This window comes from Leuciscus leuciscus (genome assembly GCF_965113295.1).
Source record: "Leuciscus leuciscus genome assembly, chromosome: 12".
Classification (NCBI taxonomy): domain Eukaryota; kingdom Metazoa; phylum Chordata; class Actinopteri; order Cypriniformes; family Leuciscidae; genus Leuciscus; species Leuciscus leuciscus.
The window spans coordinates 41,350,087-41,367,067 of record NC_138736.1 but is presented as its reverse complement, the minus strand read 5'-3'; the positions used below and the strand labels follow the sequence as shown (position 1 = coordinate 41,367,067).

The 16,981-nt window shown below is 39.8% G+C and overlaps 1 pseudogene across 1 annotated transcript; it reads left to right on the top strand.

The window, feature by feature from the left end:
* Positions 1 to 1,504: 1,504 nt before the first annotated feature.
* LOC309511362 (4-galactosyl-N-acetylglucosaminide 3-alpha-L-fucosyltransferase 9-like) lies at positions 1,505 to 11,234 on the top strand (annotated as a pseudogene). Its single transcript, XR_014211660.1, has 2 exons — positions 1,505 to 2,647; positions 10,021 to 11,234. The product of XR_014211660.1 is annotated as a 4-galactosyl-N-acetylglucosaminide 3-alpha-L-fucosyltransferase 9-like (transcript).
* The last annotated feature ends 5,747 nt before the right edge of the window (positions 11,235 to 16,981 follow it).

The window sequence follows — 16,981 nt, the reverse complement described above, 5'->3', positions numbered from 1 at the left end:
ATTTAAGAAATTCATAAATATTAAAGATAAAACAAGATGCCCTGTTGATATATGTGTGATATGTGGTTTATTTAAACTGCAAAGATAGCATAAATAGGCTATAAATGATTGTGACAGATGTGAAGGGGGAGGAGAATTTATAAGTGCGTCAGGTTTCTCGACAATTCCACATGAGATACACCCGTGCATCCTCGCTCATGACTCCTCTGGAAGCTCTTTCACTCCTCGTTCCTCGTTCCTCATTCTTCGTTCCTCATTCCTCTCAGTGCAGTTAGAGCAGTGGTTCCCAATCCTGGTCCTGGGGACCCACAGCTCTGCACAGTTTGTATGTCTCCTTTATCTGACACGCCCAGTTCAGTTCAGAGCTCTTTCCTAACGAGATGATGATCTGAATCAGGTGTGTTAAATGAGGGAGACATGCAAACTGTGCAGAGCTGTGGGTCCCCAGGACCAGGATTGGGAACCACTGAGTTAGAGAACTGAGATGTCCTTGAAGATGGCCGAGTGCGATCGGTTTCTGGGTCACAGGCTGGAGGACGGAGGAGAGAAGAAACGAGGAGGGATTTTGAGAAACACCCACTATCTTCAAACAAGTGCGAGGCTTTGAGAAATGAGGTCATATGTATATTATGAGAAAATGAAAGTGGTTTTTTTTTTATCTTTGATGCATGTAAACCTGTTGTGAGAGACTGCTTGTGAAACCTTTAAAATAGCTTAATAGGGTACTTTAAAGATGCAATGGTAAAATCAAAGAGCGGATCATTACAACATATGACAATTTTGAATTTTGGAACATTATTTCACCCATATTTTGAAATTTTATTTTAACTGCCGGCATATTTATGTAATCTTCTTAAGAAGAACTCCAGCAGTTTTCAACTTCGTTCCTCCAGGTGGCTCTCTTACTAGGTTCCAAGGGTTTTTACTGAGCTGGGGAAGAAAGCCTTCTCTTACTTTACGCCATGGTCTTGGAATAATTTGCAAAACTTGCTACATCTAAATGATTTAGTCCCATTAAACGAATTTAAGACCATGTTAAAATGCCATATAACTCAAAAATGTAACTGCCATATGTGTCTTGTTCCTTTTTATGTGATGCTTGTTTGGTTGTTTTGACTATGTTGTATTTGTCCAACGCGTTTCGGCTACATGCCTTCTTCTGGGAGTTAAACAGATCTCAAACAAACAGAGTTTCTTATGAACTAACAGTCCACCAATCAGAAGCATCCATCTGTCAACTGAGGTGCTCAGGTTACAATTGTTAGTACACACAAGAGACAGTAGATGTCATCATTTCCACTTCTTAACAAATCAATTAAAGGGATAGTTCGCCCAAAAATGATATTTAAGCCATGATTTACTCACCCTCAAGCCGTTCGAGATGCATATGTCAATCTTTTTTCAGACGAACACATTTTCAGTTATTTTAGAAAATGTCTTAGATCTTTCAGTGGTTATAATGTGAAGCAATGGGGTCCAGCTGCTTCAAGTCCGAAAATCATACGCCAGCCACCATCTCCATGAACGCGCGCCGACCGCTACCGGAAGCCAGTTATTTTCGTTTATAAAGTTTTAAATATGTATATTTTTACGACAAAACCGCACGGATTACCCTCAGAAGGCCTTCGTTTATCCCCCTGGAGCCGGATGGATTATTTTTGAGAAGGATGCATGCACATTTTGGGACTTCAACGATTTCAACGAAATCTTCCAATTACTCAAGTCAGGAATCAAGTCAGGAATCTTGGTGTGACACTAGAGTCAGACCTTAGTTTCAGTAGTCATGTCAAAGCAATAACTAAATCAGCATACTATCATCTGAAAAATATTGCAAGAATTAGATGCTTTGTTACCAGACAAGACTTAGAGAAACTTGTGCATGCTTTCATCACCAGCAGGGTGGATTATTGTAATGGACTCCTCACTGGCCTTCCCAAAAAGACCATAAGACAGTGTCAGCTCATACAGAACGCTGCCGCTAGGATTCTGAGCAGAACCAGAAAATATGAACATATCACACCAGTCCTCAGGTCTTTACACTGGCTCCCAGTTAAATTTAGGATTGATTTTAAAGTATTATTACTGGTATATAAATCATTCAATGGCCTAGGACCTCAATATATTGCAGATATGCTCACTGAATATAAACCCAACAGATCACTCAGATCATTAGGATCATATCAGCTAGAAATGCCAAGGGTTCACTCTAAGCATGGCGAGTCTGCTTTTAGCTATTATGCTGAACCAGCTTCCAGAAGAGATCAGATGTGCTCCTACAATAGTCACTTTCAAATCCAGACTCAAAACACTTCTGTTTAGCTGTGCATTTAATGAATGAGCACTGTGCCAATGTTCGTCCGACTGTTTGTACTGTACTGTATTTTATTTTTCTAAACTGTTTTAATTATTCTTATTTCTTTTTATTATTTTAATTTCTTCTATGTAAAGCACTTTGAAATGCCATTGTGTATGAAATGTGCTATATAAATAAACTTGCCTTGCCTTGCCTTGCTCATTAAACTTTACAACACTGTACACTTGAAACTGGAAAACCAAAGGAAAAGGCAAAGAACTTGTACTTGTGATCGTGTGGGACTGAAACGAAATGTGATTTGAGACTGTGGAATTATCTGACAGAACATCACAGGTGAGTCTCCATAAGTTCTAGCTCTTCATTTAATACTAAAACCTCAAAAATATCATCAGATTTACTGTAACTCTGAAGGATCATGTGAAGGCTCAGACTAAATGCATTTTAGAACGGTTATGAATAATAATAATTATTAATATTACATGTTTCATGCATTGTAAGTGTAAATTTATTTCAATCAACAGAACATTAACTTCTGTAAAAATTCTAGTAACCGAATTGTTTTTTGTTGAATTTTAACGTTTCTATTTAAATAACAATCAGCAACATACCCATACCAACGCAACCTACAACAATAGATATGTACATTGTGCTTTACATTGTGTACCATTTCACTTTTTGACAAAGCGGTCTTTTCACAAACAATACCAAAGATGGCAGTTAAAGGGTTTAGACAAATGCCTTTACAAAATATTCTAGAGTAAATAGACAGACTAGGACATACCAAAACATATGGCCTATAGAGTAGCAGGGGAGAGATTACATCTTGGTGGAATCAATAGAAGAATATATCTTTGCCAGCTTGGCCTTGGCATTTTATTTTTCATTTTAATAACAGCGATCCTTCCAAGTTAAATTGAGCTGAAATAGATCAGAGATAATTCTCCAAACATCAGAAATACATTTAATGGGTCAAAATAATCAATTTTTCTTTTATGCCAAAAATCATGAGAATATTAAGTAAAGATCATGGTCCATGAAGATATTTGTAAATTTCCTACCGTAAATATATAAAACATGTATTTTTGTGAGTGAATGCAGCACAATCGTGAACATAAATGGACAAATTTAAAGGAGATTTTCTCAATGTTTAGATTTTTTATAACGAGATTGAACTAGGAGTCGTTCAGTTTGTTCAGATGCTATTAGGTCAATCTGTTTGCAACCTCATTTTTATAGGGTAAAAGTTAAATATTCTAACTGGCTGTGTTATTATACTAACTCTACTTATTATAATTGTTTATCCATAGTATCAATTGTAGATCATGATAAACCCACGCATGGCACCTCACTACTTTAATAAAAAGTAACTATATCCTCCTGGGACCCAAGAATAGACTTTTGTCCACTGTAGTGGACATTAAATTTTAGTGAATTTCTCTGACATCATACATGTCACATGACACAGCCTGGGTGTCCTGTGAAGAGCACATTCAGGACTTTTCAGAGATACCAAATGTTTGGAGGTTTCACCATGAAAACAACTTCTCCTTGGTCTTTAAAATGTCTGACATTAATTTAGTGATCAAATGTAGCATTCTTATGGAAATATGATAATTTATGGCCATTTTACTCACATATTGCATAAAGTAAAATGGTGTATCAATTCATTCCATTATTTCTTTCATAACATAGTTGAGAATAATCTTTATACAAATTTTGGTGATTGAAAAAAAATCCCATTGTTTTTGGCTATACATATAATTTCATGTAATTTTATTTTTTAAACAACTTAGTCCTGGCGTCCACTACAGAGGACATAGCATAACGTATGAATAAAATATTATTTTTCAAAAATGTTTTTTTTACCATTTGTTTATTGTGCTCTAAACAGTGTGATGACATGGAAAAAAACTAAATTGGGTCTCAGGAGGATATAATTTTTGTATAGCCTATTTGTTTTAAAAGCAATAAACACATGAAAGTCTTATCTTGGTGCATGTAGAGAAGAGAAGTGGCTGGTGGGCTGAAGACTGGCAGACGATGACACACAGAAGATAAAGACCCGACAGTTCGATGCACAGGTAAGTTTTCCACAGGTAGGTTGTCCAGTACAGGTTCTGTGTTGAACAACAAGACCAGACCCTGTGATGTGGATGGTGACTGCTTAAATGGAGGGGAGCTGGTGAGGGTGAATGATGGCAGGTGTGAATGATTGTGAAGTGTGTGCAGGGATTATGGGAAATGAAGTGCAGTGGTGACAGGACTGGTGGAGACAGATTACCCGAGGACTGAGGCAATGCTGGTGTGTTGGAGGACTGAGGCGTAACTGAAGGGAAGGAGGAGCCCGCTGAAGCCGTAGGGGTGGAGGAATGGGGTGTGCAGAGGATCCGCAAGTCTGTGATGAAGGTGGAGTGACGACTGACCAAGTGGGAGCCGGTGGGACGATGGAACCCGGTGAAGTCGAAAGGCCGAGGGTGTCTGGTGGAGCCAAAGGTGGGATGAGCCAAGGCAGAGCCGACAGGTCGACGGTGCGAGGGGATCTGAGGCGGAGCCACTGGAACTATCCGCTTAGGTGCAGATGGCGGTTGCATGACCTGCGGCTTGACATCACAGCAAGGCATTCCCAGAGATGGCGAAGGCCTGCAAACTTACAGCAGAGGCGTGGCTGAAGGCAGATGAAGACTTGACCGTGTTGAAGGCAATACAATGTCCATGCAGGTGTCTCTGCTGTCTAGAAACAGTGATGGAGGGCGAGAGACAGGATGGGATAGTGTGGGAGACGATATCTCCGTGCTGAAGTCCATCAGCCAGTCCTCAGACTCTATCTGGTGAAACAGGCTCTGGGTTCGACTTTGTTCTGGACCGAGGGTAGACACTCTCCAGACACCGGATGATGCATCCCTCCAGTTCAGTTCAGAGGTGTCTGAGAGGTCTACTATGGGGTGATGGTAATTAGTCCTGATCCAGAACAGTGTCTTCAAAGGGGCTGGTGACGGCAAGAAGGCAGAAGTTCAGGATCTCACGAGTAACAACAGAAAATCTGGCTGCATAATCCATTCTTTGGTCTGGTCTTCTGTTATGGAACAGAAGATTGCAAACACAGGTAAAATATAAATGGAGTTTAATGAATGACAGACAGGTGATTAGCAGGTGAGTCTCTTGATTGCAAATAGTTCAGGTGATACTGGCGTGTGAATGAAAGTCTTACCTTGTTGCAGGCAGTGAAGAGAAGTGGCTGGTGGGCTGAAGACTGAAGACAACGACGAGACAGTTCGATGCACAGGTAAGTTTTCCACAGGTAGGTAGTCCAGTAGCCTACAGGTTCAGTGTTGAACAATAAGACCAGACCCTGTGATGCTGGTGACTGCTTAAATGGAGGGGAGCTGATGAGGGTGAATGATGGGAATATCTCGTCTCTGTCCGGGAAGGAGGAGAGGTGCGGCTCAATTGCATGTGACCCGGTAGCAGGTGTCTGCGTCTGTTTGTTTTTCTGTATATTGTCTACGTCCTTATTTTTTAAACTACAAAGTTTTTTTTCAGTTTGTTTACGGGTGTGCTGCCATGCGTATCGGCATGGGAGTCAGTTTGGTTTGAAATGTGCTGGGGACAGAGACGCATTCGGAAGTGCATTTTCAGAAGTGCTGGGTACAATGACGCATTCATTTTTTTTTCTCTCTTTCGCGCAGGTTTTGTTTTGAAAGACGATGTCCAGTAGCTCAGACACGGCCCCACTTTTCAACAGGCCCACCCCAAAAAAAATAAAAAATAAATAAATAACTTTTACTATATTCTAATTTTGTCAATAATTATAAAAAAAATCGCCAATAAGCTCATAATTTGTGCTAAAATAGTGTTTAGTTTTAAAAAGCTGGTTATATTTTGATGTTTCTGCGCAAGTTCAGCAGACAGTGAGGTTCGGGTTTGTTCCGATCAGAGCTCGTGAGTGGAGAGCGCATTTCTGAATATTCTGCTCCGCTCGTTCATTCCGCAGGGTCGCTCGCTCAACCCAGATGTCCTGTTGCCTGGTTCGAAAATATGTGGAATAAGGGCTTTTATGGAATACGTTTTTTTTCAAAGTCGACTAGTAGGCTAGTTGTTCATTTAAATCATTCGTGGACAAATCGGCCGTTTATATTAATTTAATTACTTATATAGCCTACAGCAGGTGTTCCCAAACTTTTTCATTCTAGGACCCACCTAGACAAGTATAATCAATCTCAAGAAGACCCACTTGCACTGGTGCTACCAACTTTCTCAGTTGGTCGCACCAGCATGATTTGGTTGCACCTTTTTCTTTTTTTTTGCTACATGCCATGGGATTAATCAATGCATGCTGATGGTCTTAATCTGCATACCCTAGTTTTGCACTGATGTAAAAAGACTGACAGTGACACAAGACCTCATGTTAGCAAAATATTTTAAACTTTTAACTCTTAAAAAAACTTTAAAAAACATGTATGTTCTTTAATGTTTGATTATAATTTTACCGTCTTCACATAGGGATAGGAAATGATAAGATTTTATTAATAATAATGCCACTGACGATTCTGATTATCGATCCGATTCTTTAACGATTCTCTTATCGATTCTTGATAGCACTGTGTGGAAAAATATAGTCATATGCTTTTCAAAAAAACAAACAAGGGGTTTTATTTATTTTAAAGCTTAAAGGAGAACTCGGCAACTCTAGCGAACTCTAGTCACTTCTTCGCTGATTTTCCCTTTTGTTGTCGTATGTTTTCCCCACGAGCTCCCCCTACAGCTGTGGGGGGGCATATATTTCACAACACAGTCGTAAAAAAACTCACTTGCGGCGGGCTCCTCCCCCTCTCTACCGCTGCTCATGTGCGTTTGTTTTGATCGGAGCAAGCCAACTGTATCGTGTGGAGCTATGTCTACTGAGGTGGGAAATCTGGTAATACATCATACATGCGTGTGTGTTTATGTCGAATTGCTGTAAAGCAATTCGTGTTTCGCGCTCGTTCTCGCTTCTCACGAGACTTCCAATTTCTATCTTGCCGGGACGGTAGTCCCCAAGTTGCAAGGTTGGTTTTCCGCCTGGGTACGCTGGGGGGAGCGAGGAAAGTCACCAATATCACCAGAACAGGTTGTTTAACCATCCAAATGATTTCTAGACAGTTTTATTAAGTTAAAAAAGTTACCAAGTTCTCCTTTAAGCTTGAGTAAGCAAACTGTACTTTTTATGTAATTTATGTAATAAATAGAACCTTATTGTAAAGTGTTACTGATTATACACCGATTCAGACGTCTTCTGAGTTCACTGTTGGAAAGATCAGTTGTTTTAACCATTCATTAAAATAAATCGTTCTAAGGAGTCATTAGTTCGCGAATTGGACGTGTGCGCGTTGTGTGATTATCCCAGCAGTTAGGACATGGACATCCAAGATTTGTGTCAACACAGAAAACATTTCATCACTGAATAGTTTTTTTCGTTTAATTAAAGTGTTGTTTTATGTCAGCTGAATGTCTGGGACGCTTTTCAGAGAAGATAAGGCAACAACTTATTTAGCACAATTCACAGCCAGCGGTAATTCAGGAAAAAAAAATCTTTGAATGCTCCACATGAAACTTTGGACTTCCGACCTTTTACTACCGTGTTCATTCATTTTGATTAATATGTGCGAGGGAGAGAGAGCAAGACAGCGCTTAATTTGGAGACGGTGAAGTCTTGTTTACACTTTCGCCTGCCTTCGAAGAGAGAGAGAGAGCGCGCGCGCGCGACCGAGTCTCTCTCTCTGCTCGTTCTTTCAGTTAAACATGCACTGTGACTCTGTTTACGTAATATAGCCGCACTCAAGCGCACGACCGCACGCATAAAGCTTGCCACAAAGAACCGGTAAAAGTAATGATTATGAATGCGTCTAAATGTGTCTAAATACGCTGTGAATGTGAATGTGCATTATACGCTGAGTTTCGGTTCATTTATGAGACTAACTCCAGTTCACTCGCCGGCGCCTCCATGTCGTGATTCTGCTATATTTAGGCCTACTTCTTATTTATTAAATCCAGGCAATTGGTTCATGAAACATTGATTACAATTAAGATATAATTAATACAAAACGAAATTCAATTTAAAGAAAGGCAGCTGTTCTGTTTGAGGTCTCTGTGAATGTTCTAAAGCAGTTTTTTAGTGCCGCTTTCAGAGCGCTCACGTCCGTACCCGAGGACTGACACGTTGCTTTTTCCCTCATAAATGCGAACACGAAAAATTTTATAAAATTAATATTATAATGTTTTTTTGTTGGGTCAGACAATGATTACCAAATTTCTTTCTCATATTGCACCTCATAACCACTGAAAACGGTAAAAAAAAAATCGAACCAAAAGTCAAATTAATATGGACGGAAGTTAAAAGTGGTGGGTACAAAATGACTCATGACGAAATCTGGTGGGTACGCGTCCCCCCCGATGTTGTTCATTATGACATATTGACCTGTGTACTGTCCAATTGGTTTCTGTCATTGGTTTTGGGGGAAGGAGTATCTCCATTGATGTGTTGATGTGTTGTGTTTACAATGTTGTTGGCATCTGGTGGTGCTTTTCTCTGTGTATGTTAGACATCCTTCTGCACACTCAATTTCCTTCTCTAGGGATAAATAAAGTGGAAACTTGAAACTTGGAAACTTGAAAATAAAGTGCAGTGGTGACAGTCTTTACGCTTGACTGAGGATTGTGACAAGTGAGACTTTCACAACACAAATCGACACAATGCCGAAACGTCATTCGATACTGTAAAGAAACTTTTATTTGTGTAAACACCATAAAACAAAAACATTGTGCTTATGTAAAATAAAGAAAACAGGATTTCGTTTTCTGCCCAGTCCTGGCACCAGGACACACAATTTTGGGGCTTTTTAAAAAAATTATTCTCAAGCGGGCTTACAAATTTCTTTCGGGGTGGGGGTGCCGACCGCAAGTCCAAGGGGAGAAATTTAACCTACTTTACTCATACTATTTACTCATGTACTATTTATTTTTAAATAATTTTCTTGATTTTATTATCACAGGACATGACGCGCGCAAATGTGAATCGTTGTCCATCATTTTGCAAGCAATTTTTGATATAGAAAAATGTAAATTCACAATATCAGAAAATATTTTCGTGGAAATATGTGAAATTTGTGGAGTGGGTCACAAAAATAACTAACAGAAACTCGGCGTAAACACTAAAATTTTACCAACTACAAACTTATACGGTAGTGATAGTTTATTTAATTATATATCAGTATGGTTATGATATGAGCTGAAACTATTTCTAAAGCTCAATTGTCAACTGCTTTCAATTACTTCATGACCATTAATAACTTGTGTTTTGCTGGAAGAACACACACACACACACACACACACACACACACACACACACACACACACACACACACACAGTAAATTGTTAACCCAAGTAAAAAAAGTAAAAAAAAAGTGAAAAAAAAAAAAAAAACCTGTTTAAGGATGTGAAAAACAAATGACAGCCTATAGTTTTATTGCCCAATCTTTGGTCCTTATAGATTGCCAACTGGGTTATATCTGTGTCTTTAAAACTGTGTACCTTCAGTTGAATTGGAATGGGTTATGAACATATTCTTCCTGAGATAAGAAATATGTGGCTAATCAAAGCATTTCTAACACAAATCTAAAAAAGATTTGAAAGATTTAAACACCAGCACTTACTCATGCTCTCTCCACAGAAGGTCAAAGATGGAGTCCCAAAACTCCTCCAGATCCTGTAAGAACCTCTTCATCGCAGTGGTTTTGATGGCATTTTTCTCAGCAATATTCTACGTGTACTTTGAGCCGACAGTAAACTGGTTAAACTGTCCAGCTGTTCCCAAACATGATGTCTGCGGAAACATCTGCATCAATGCTCTTAAGACGCCAAATCAAATCCAAATAGTGAACAACACCTGTATGGTGAACTTCACCTCTGTCAGACACCAGTTAACACAAACAGAAGCGGCTTCATCGCAGGGAGGCGATCTAGACACCATTCTCCTGATCTGGATGTGGCCTTTTGGGCAACAGTTTGATTTAGGACTCTGTAGTTCAATGTACGACATCCACGGCTGCCACTTGACAGTCAACAAGAGTCAGTTTAACAAAGCACATGGCGTTTTATTTCATCACAGAGACATCTATGGGGACTTGTCCAACATGCCGAAACTGCCACGACCTCCATTCCAGAAATGGGTCTGGATGAACATGGAATCTCCCAGTAACTCAGGACAGCGGTCAAATCTAAACAATCTGTTTAATCTGACCACGACTTACAGACAAGATTCAGACATCATGGTCCCTTACGGGTGAATCTCAGAGAACACTGGTGGAAAGAAACATGATGAAATCCCACATAAGAATAAACTTGTTTGCTGGATTGTAAGTAACTGGAAATCTAACTTTAAGCGGTCAAAATACTACGAAGAGTTAAAAGAACACATTAATATAGAAACCTACGGAAATCACTTCAACAGGCGCATTAGTGCTAAAGATTATTCAGATGTGGTGTCCAGCTGTAAATTCTACCTGTCCTTTGAGAACTCCATCCATAAAGACTACATTACAGAAAAACTGTACAACCCTCTATCTCTCGGCACTGTTCCCGTGGTCCTCGGCCCACCCAGGAAGAACTATGAGGAATTCATACCAGGAAGTGCCTTTATCCATGTGGATGACTTCAACTCCCCCAAAGAGCTAGCTGAACATCTTAAGCTTCTGGACCAAAATTATGATTTGTACAGGCAGTTCTTCACCTGGCGGGAACATTTTGTAGCAAGAACAGGCTTCTTTGGTTCTGAGCATGCCTGTAATGCTTGCGATCATATCAGAAGAAACAAGAACTATAGAGTAGTTAATGATCTTAACAGCTGGTACTGGGGTTGACAACTGATATTAACAATAGACTTCAGTCACAGACAATGTTGTTTTCGTCAACGATGACGATAACGAAATGATTTCGTTGACTCACCTTTTTTTTATGACGATAACGCGACGATGACTAGCAAAAAATGGCTCTAAGGTGACTAAAACATGACGAGACGTTTTTGAGTTTTCGTTGACGAGACGAGACGGAACGAAAATGATTGTAAGTCTGACGTTCACAATGCATGTCATTTCTGCCTAATTTGCGTGAAATCTGTCTGTTTTGAGCTAAAAAAAAAGTATCAGCAATGCTGCCGCTTCCTATCCTTGTTTTGGGTACGCCCACCACCCGGCTGCCGCCATGCCGCGCACCAGATTCCACACAACAACACACCTGCGGCTGCGGCTAGTCACTCGCCACACATCTTCGATATGGACAAAAGCGAAACGAACTGCGCGAGCGAGCGACAGTGCGCGAGAGAGACCGAAAGTGCGCGAGAGAGACCGCGTGTCTGCGCTCGAGAGACCACCGAGTGTACGCGAGAGAGACTGAGTGTGTCCGAGCATTAGTTTAGTGGGCTAATTGGTACAAAGTAATATATAATTATTATATAACTTAGATTATAACAAATTATTATTTAACTAATTATATAATAAAGCCACAATTGCCAAAGTAATAATGTTTTTATTCCTGGCTTTGTTTGAGTAAAACAGTGATTCCACTGTTACCACTTTATCTGTGTGTAATGTTGTAGTAGCTCAAAGTTTTTTGCTGTTTAAACTCCTTTATTACTGTGATTACTGGTGAAAATAGCCAATGTGCTGAAATTTTAGAAGAGCATCAATTCATGGAAAAAATATCCGATTGTTAAGTCTGACGTCACGCGTGACGTTTTGGGTCCAAGCGCTCCTCTCGTCCAGAAATAACAACGGTGGAACCTGTAAATTTATTTACGATCACGTCCTTCTTAGTGAGGCACCCTTGGCGGTCAAAAAGGGTTTAAATTCCTTTAACACCAACAGAGTGGTTAGTGTAGCTCATCACTCAGGTGGCATAATTAAGGGTAGAGTCCAGGCATCAATGAAAAAGAAGATTTACGAGGTTGAAGTGAGTTAGCTCGGGACACGGGACACAGCACTGCGGCATTGTAAAAACACTCAATAATAACCAAAACACTAGCGAAAGCGGTAGGTAGGTAGAGAGGACCTGGACTTTGGACCCGGAAAGAGCATTGGTTACGTCACGACTTAACAACCGAATAACTTGAAATATGGGGATAAAAGGTTTCTGCCCAATGCAACAATGAAGTAGCCTACAGCTTGGCAGCACTGCATCTCCATCAATGAGAAAGTCTAGTTTATTATGCAAAGGTTTTAAGGTAAACTGCTGTTTTATGAATTGCAACACTTGTCAAACCTAAGCCCATTTCCAATACTTTTTAACCTAAATTAATTTGTTAAAGACTACTTTTTTTTTTCTTTTTTTTTTTACTAAAATTGACTAAAACTTGACTAAAACCTTTTTGTGTTTTCGTCGACTAAAACTTGACTAAAACTATCAAGTTTATAAGTGACTAAAATGTGACTAAAACTAAAAAGCATTTTCGTCCAAAAGACTAAGACTAAGACTAAAACTTAAAGGGCTGCCAAAAACAACACTGGTCACAGATGCCTTTTCCGTCATGGATGAAAACTTGGCTGTGAGGGATACACTGTAAAAAAAGTAACTGAGCAACGTTTTTTTTTTTTTTAAACAAAGAAAACAGATGCTTGATTTCAGATTCTAGTTCTGGCAATAAATTCTTGATTTCTTGACCAGCATAATTTAGCAAAATTAAAAATAAATAAAATAATGATTTAAACTATGTTTTACTTATGATATAAAAATTTAGATTAAAAATGACATTCTCGTTAATGGTTTGCACTGCACAACATCAGGAAGATCAGGCCTTTCCTAACTGAGCATGCAACACAACTTCTCGTCCAGGCTCTGGTCATCTCTAGGCTTGACTACTGCAATGCTCTTCTGGCTGAACTTCCATCATGTGCAACTAAACCTCTGCAAATGATCCAGAATGCTGCAGCTCGTCTTGTCTTCAACGAGCCCAAGAGGGCCCACGTCACTCCTCTGTTCATCTCTCTGCACTGGCTATACCACTCGCTGCTCGCATCAAGTTCAAGGCATTAACGCTTGCTTACAGATCTATCACAGGCTCAGCTCCCTCCTACTTTCACTCACTCCTACGAGTCTACATCCCTACCAGAAGCCTACAATCAGTCAACTCCTACTTTCACTCACTCCTACGAGTCTACATCCCTACCAGAAGCCTACGATCAGTCAACTCCTACTTTCACTCACTCCTACGAGTCTACATCCCTACCAGAAGCCTACGATCAGTCAACTCCTACTTTCCCTCACTCCTACGAGTCTACATCCCTACCAGAAGCCTAAGATCAGTCAACTCCTACTTTCACTCACTCCTACGAGTCTACATCCCAACCAGAAGCCTACGATCAGTCAACTCCTACTTTCACTCACTCCTACGAGTCTACATCCCTACCAGAAGCCTAAGATCAGTCAACTCCTACTTTCACTCACTCCTACGAGTCTACATCCCAACCAGAAGCCTACGATCAGTCAACTCCTACTTTCACTCACTCCTACGAGTCTACATCCCTACCAGAAGCCTAAGATCAGTCAACTCCTACTTTCACTCACTCCTACGAGTCTACATCCCTACCAGAAGCCTAAGATCAGTCAACTCCTACTTTCACTCACTCCTACGAGTCTACATCCCTACCAGAAGCCTACGATCAGTCAACTCCTACTTTCACTCACTCCTACGAGTCTACATCCCTACCAGAAGCCTAAGATCAGTCAACTCCTACTTTCACTCACTCCTACGAGTCTACATCCCAACCAGAAGCCTACGATCAGTCAACTCCTACTTTCACTCACTCCTACGAGTCTACATCCCTACCAGAAGCCTACGATCAGTCAACTCCTACTTTCACTCACTCCTACGAGTCTACATCCCTACCAGAAGCCTACGATCAGTCAACTCCTACTTTCACTCACTCCTACGAGTCTACATCCCTACCAGAAGCCTACGATCAGTCAACTCCTACTTTCACTCACTCCTACGAGTCTACATCCCTACCAGAAGCCTACGATCAGTCAACTCCTACTTTCACTCACTCCTACGAGTCTACATCCCTACCAGAAGCCTACGATCAGTCAACTCCTACTTTCACTCACTCCTACGAGTCTACATCCCAACCAGAAGCCTACGATCAGTCAACTCCTACTTTCACTATTGGTTTTATATATTTTTTTTGTGACTGTTGATTTTTAATTAGGGCTGGTTAGTACTAGCCAATCATAGTGTTTATTGTTTCGTCCTTTTCCCCTCTGTATTTGGAGGGGTGGGGAAGGTGTATAGGGGAGGGGTTTAGCTGCTGTTTAATGCTGTCCACATTTAGTGCAGTGCTTCTTTGGCTTGACCTCACCAGAGTGGGTGTGTGTGGGTATTAAGTGTGGCGTGTGTGAATTGAGGGCCACAGCAGCCCCCCCCCCCCCCCACCCTTAACATTTCTTTTGTATCTTGTAGTTTTGTAAAGTGTTGTTTCTTTTATTTTAATTTTGTTGCTTTTCGACATGTGAATATTGTGCCCTTGAAATGTTAATGTATTGATTGTTTTCATAATGAGTAGCTCTATGTTACAGTCTTATATAGGGTTTTTTTATACAAAGTAAACTGCAATGCATGAAACTGAAACATTTTGCAAAACGAAGATGTAAGATTAAACCATTCTTTTCAAAGCAAATTTGTCAGTTCGACATAATAAATAAATGATACATTTGTTTTGTGCATACATGAAGGCCTACTGAATTATCCTTGTTGCTCTTGTCATGAAAGTAAAGCTTGCTTTTACTGGAATGCTATTATTTATGGGTGTCTGTCCTATCTGGAAATCTGCTATTGAGATCAATGGAAATACTAATGCAAAACTGCTCTCTCCGAGTAGCATAAACCTCCCTGCAACGCTCAAACCACAGAGTGTGTGTGTGTGTGTGTGTGTGTGTGTGTGTGTTGCTGATCAGTAGTTTTTTTTGCCACTTCAACTAGTGCAACAGAAATGTCTAAATGTATAATTTAGTACATCATTTAGTGTTCCATTTGTAGCCGTACTGAAAGCACCAATGGATAATTCACCTCAGATCTTGAAGTAAAAAAAAAGGAAAACCAGAACGTTCAATCTGTCAACTCAATGTGTAACCTGTAGTTTTTGTCTTAAACACATCCAATTTGTTGATCTCCAAATAAGCAGATCAGCTGTTTTTAATTACTTCATGACCAATAATACATTAAACACGCACACACACACACACGCACGTAAGCACGCACGCACGCACGCGCGCGCACACACACACACACACACACACACACACACACACACACACACACACACACACACACACACACATATATATATATATAAATAAATGTAAAAAAAAAAATATATATATATATATACATTCATCATGTTGAAAAAGTTTGGTGGGAATAAAATTGAAATCATAATCAACCGCCCCTTTAATGAATGCAAGAAAATACTGAATTTAACCCAAGAAAAGTAAAAAATAGTGCTAAAAAGGCAAACTGCATTCAACAAAATATGTTTTCCTTATATGTACAGTAGGCTATATACATGTGAATTGATAGTGAATCAAGGTCGAAATTAAAAAAAAAAAAAAAAAAAACTCACTGCATCCTGAACTTAAAGTTGGCAACCTATTATCAAATATTCAAATTATCAAATATTTAAGAGCAAAAAACTCACTTGATGATGTCAAAGACTGTTGAATGACTATAATCGTCTGCATCCGGAAAAAAGAAGAAAAAAACAGTATGTGACAAAAGAAGTATGTCAGAATACACAGTACTCATTAAAGAGAAGGCATAAAGTACCCAGATAACATACTTCTGAAGTGCGTATATGATGAGATGGTCCTCACTGCAGAACACAAAATCCAGGGGGAGGAGTTGGATCCAGATCCAACTCCTCCCACCTTACATATACCTAAACCTACCAATCTCCACCCCCTGATCCCTAAACCCACCCCTAAAACTACCAATCTCCACCCCTTAGATCTGGATCCAACTCCGCCCCCTGGATCTCGTGTACTGCAGTATATATGATGGACACTACTATCCCATGAGGCCACGGGAGAGGATCTGTGAATGGCAGTAAAGTGACTCAACTGGTGGGTCACTTGATAAGGGCACTAAATGTAGTGTATACAGATTACATGTATATATTCCTGATCACTCGAGCGTCACTTCAAAGAATCATCAGCTGAGATAAAGGATCTGCCCTTATGTTGTTAAAGTTCAGTTATTTAAGAAATTCATAAATATTAAAGATAAAACAAGATGCCCTGTTGATATATGTGTGATATGTGGTTTATTCAAACTGCAAAGGTAGCATAAATAGGCTATAAATGATTGTGACAGATGTGAAGGGGGAGGAGAATTTATCATTTTATAAGTCGCTCCGGAGACGCATATCAGTCAAAAAATGCGCCACGAGGAAGAAAAAAACATATATAGCCTAAGTCGAACTGGACTAAGTTGCATTTTTTTTTAATTTATTTCACAAAAAAAAAAAAAAAAAAAAATTACAGACAGTTCTCCACTACGGACGTGAGCGCTCTAAAGTGGCACTAAAAGAATGTTTTAAAACTTTCACAGAGACCTCAAACTGAAAGCACAAAGCCTGTCTTTAAAT